The 4,201-nt window shown below is 39.2% G+C and overlaps 1 protein-coding gene and 1 pseudogene across 7 annotated transcripts in view; one reads left to right on the forward strand and one right to left on the reverse strand.

Moving 5' to 3' along the window:
* Positions 1-174, forward strand: part of LOC105742511 — a 1,076-nt pseudogene extending 902 nt beyond the window's left edge.
* Positions 1-4,201, reverse strand: part of Dock7 (dedicator of cytokinesis 7) — a 246,024-nt gene that overhangs the window by 76,663 nt on the left and 165,160 nt on the right. The gene's annotated exons all lie outside the window — the stretch shown is intronic.

Below are 4,201 nucleotides of genomic sequence, written 5' to 3' on the forward strand. Positions count from 1 at the left end.
AATAAAGAAGGTCCAGGGAGATGGCTCAGTGGAATAAGCGCTTCCCTGGCAAGCGCAAGGGCCTGAGTTCAATCCCCAGTTCTGCCCAAAAAATAAATAAATAAAAGTGAGGATCAATAACACCCCGAATTGGTATTTTATAAAGACTAAACATATATTTCTACTTTCAGATGAAAAAATTAAGAAAAGGTAGTCCGAAAAAGTTTGTATCGATTATAGACAATACAATATTAAGTTTGAATAAATATATCAATAAATTTCCATTAGAAGAAAATTACAAAAAATTTTTAAAAAACAGAAAGCTTAATCTTATAGCCTCAGAAGAAATTAAATCAGTAACTTTAAAACTTTCAAAGACCAAAAACCAAAAAACTTTCAGCCACAGATGGCTTCACCCACCAGCTCCCCAAGTGTCTCAGGAAGAAATAATTCTAATCTTAAACCACTACTTGCAAAAAAACCTCCCCCAAAACAAACAAGAAAACCAGCATGAAAGATGAAACTTATTTTAATTGTCTGTCTTAAATTTGATTCCCAAACCTTAGAAGAACATAAGAGAAGTTACAAGCAATTTTAATTATGACCACACATACATACCACGAAACAAAATATTAGCAAACCAAATACATTTACATACAATTATTAAAAAGCTGAATTAATTCAGCTTTTTTTTTAATTTTAGGGAAGGGTCTACAGGGTTTTCAGGGTCTCACTACAGATCAGACTTGTAGTGATCTGCCTGTTTACAGCCCCCGAAAGGACTAGGATGAGATGTGCGCCACCACGCCCAGCCTCTAATTCAGCATTTTGAGGTTTACTTCAAGACAGAAAGTCAACTTAACCCAGTCACATTAACAGATTAAAAAGCAAAATAACATGAGCATATCAGTGAATAAAGGAAAAGGTTTTAATAAAATTCAACAAGTACTCATGACTAAAAAAAACTTGCCAGGTGTGGTAATTCACGCCTGTAACCCAGCTGGCTCAAGAGGCTAGGGCAGAAGGGTCACAAGCTCAAGTCCAGCCTGGGAAACTTAGTGAAATTCTGCTTCAACATAAAAAGTAAAAATGGCTGAGAATATATATAGCTAAGTGCTTCCTACGCTCAATCCAGGATCTCACAAAAACAAAACCAAGCCAGCAGGCTGGGGATACAACTCAGGGGAATAAGCACTTGCCTGGCAAACCCAAGGTCCGGAGTTCAATCTCCAGTAACACAAAAGAAAAAAACAAAAAGGCTAATTGCAGGGCCAGCAGATTAAAGCACAGGCAAGCAGGCTCAGGGACAGGCGGGTCACTATGAGTCCGATCTAGTAGATACCCTGTAGACCCTTCCCTAAAATACAAAACAAAACAAAAACCAAAACCAAACCAACCTCTCAGCTGGGAATGTAGTTTAGCAGAGTATTTGTCTAGCATGCACGACACCCACCCTCGTTTGATACCCAGTACTGCAAGGAAAACAGTAAAAACAAGTCTGTGTAACCTAGGAAGAAAAGGGCACCTCCATGATAAGAGGATACTGATTTAATTTCATGAAAATTTTATCTTTCATTCTTTTGTTTCTTTCTTTCTTTCTTGCAAGTAGTTGTTTCAGATTAAAATTATTTCTTCCTGAAATATTTGGGGAGCTTGTGGGTGAAGCCATCTGTGGCTGAACATTTGTTTTTGGTTTTTTGAAAGTTTAAAAATTACTGATTTAATTTCTTTGGAGGCTATAAGATTAAGTTTTCTATTTCTTTGCTTAGTAGAACTTTATAAGCTATGGTAAAGAGGCTGTAGGGGCGAAGGGAACCTTTCTACATTTTTTAAAAAATGTATTTGGTACAATATCAGACTCATAGCAATCCTCCTATTTTCAGCCTCCAAGAGATGGGACTGCAGGTGCGCACCGCCATGCCGTCTCATTGGCTGGCTCTGTGTCCTGGGGCGGGGCTGGCACAACACGCTGAGGATTGAACTCCAGGTCCCTGCATCTGCCTGAGCAGGCACTTTAATTACGCTGAGCTATCTGGCTGGCCCCCCAAGTAGATTTTAGAGTTACATGTAAAAAAACCAACAAAAACAAAAAAAAAGCATCTAAAAAATAACAGATTATCTTTAAAAAATTGAAATGGGAAAACATTTCTTAAGGCACAGAAAATAATTTGATGATTTTAAACATTTTAAAATTAGATAGTCTAATCACCAAATTCATACACTACATGTGTATGAAACAGCAAGCCACAGAGAACTTTAATGGACTTATGCAGAACACATAAAACTTACAACAATTACTAGACAAGAGCAGACAACCCATGGGCCGGGGAGATGGTTCAGTGGAATAATTGCTTGCCTAGCAAACACAGGGACCTGAGTTCAATCCCCAGTTCTGAAAAAAAAAAAAAAAAGCAGACAACTCAATGGAAAATAGAAAAACTCTGGACACTGCTAAAAAGAAAATCTCAATGCCAACATACACAAGAAAATTATACATGCTCACAAGCCACTGGGAAAAAGAAACTGAGATCCAACTATAAATTATTAGACTGGCAAAAATGAATGGTCTGAGAATTCTAAGTATTCATGACAATGGCAAGGAACGAGAACTTTCACACTGTAGTTACAAAGATAAGCTGAAACACTGCTTTGGAAAACAAATGGGCATAATCTGGTAGAGATGAAGATACACATATTCTACTGCTCAAAAATTCCATTTCTAGGAAATACTCTGTAAGAACACACACACAGTATATGTATAAAAGAAAACCTACTTTTAGTAACCAAAGGTCAGACATTATTTATATTTTATCATAAAACGATTAAATAGACAATGGGCTATCAGACATAAATGAACATCAGTGAATTATAGCTGTTATTTTATGATACAAATTAATATTAAAAATTTTAATGTAAAATCCGACTTCGGTATTTAGGGACACAAGCACAATCATAAATAAAATTCAGTCCTGGCTTCCCTAGGAGCGTGGGCCACCTCCTGGGGACTGCGGCGGGCAGGGAGCGTGAAGGGCTCCGCAGGGCGCCAAGGCTCCGGCTTCCACCCAGGGCGGAGAGCATGAGGCAGTCACAGCCCACCAGGCCTGGAAATGTGCGCCTTAATGCTGCGTGTGCTTCTTCACAGGGACTGTATTTCACATGAGATCTTTTAAAATGAAAAAGGCAGTAAGACTGATCTTACTTTGAGGGGAGGAGGGGACTGTGGGGCAGACTGGGAACTTCAAAGGCCTGCAGTGTTTTACTTCTCAGGCTGCACAGTGCATGCGCTGCTGTCTCCTACTGTTAAGAGTTTGCCCATGTACCTCATATATTTTTATATGCATAATATCACCAAAAGCACAACTCACACACACACACACAAAAAAAAAACTAATGCTATTTTTCATTAAAATTATGAACTTTCTTACCTTGACATATTTGTCTCTACCAATCCAACCTAACCCTTGAATTTAACCTTTTACTGTCACACAGACAATGGTTAGAGAATTAGGCTGCTGCCCTTGTCTACCAGTGCCTTATGCTGTGCTGTCTCTTGACTTCAGGTTCAGGTCAAGCTTGGAAAAGTACAGGTAGGCCTGTTGTGCTGCAAATCCCAGGGCTTTTACAGCAGCTGCAACATGGCTTGTTCTTTGGAAGGCAGCTATGCGGATGCTGATTAGATAGCAAAATTAAACATTAATTTTTTTTTTTTTTACAATTTATGTATTTGACACAGGGTATCACTGTGCAGCTCGGACTTGCGGTGATTCTCCTATTTCAGCCTCCCTAGTGCTGGGATTGCAGATGTGTGCCACCACACCTGGTGCTGGCCAGCATGGCACATGGTACTGGGGATGGGGATCAAACCTGGGTCCTTGTGCTTGTGAGGCAGGTGCTTAGACCACTAGCTATCTCCTCAGCCCCATCTTATTAAGTTTAATCATTGTTTTTGTTCCTGTTCATTATTTTTCTGAGACAATATCTTGCAATGTAGATCAAACTAACCTCAAACTCACAATCCTAGTGCCCTATTCTCCAAAGTGCTGGTATACGTGTATGCCATTATATCCCGCTCAATTTTACCAAATTTTTACAAGAAGAATGAAATTTTTACACTTCAAATACTATCAAGGGGCTGGAGAGATGGCTCAGTGGTCTAAAGCACCTACTTGAAACAAGCTTGGCAAAGCATAGGGACCTCGGTTCAATCCTCCAGCACCACATG

This window comes from Octodon degus, unplaced genomic scaffold (genome assembly GCF_000260255.1).
Source record: "Octodon degus isolate 3935 unplaced genomic scaffold, OctDeg1.0 scaffold00057, whole genome shotgun sequence".
NCBI lineage: Eukaryota > Metazoa > Chordata > Mammalia > Rodentia > Octodontidae > Octodon > Octodon degus.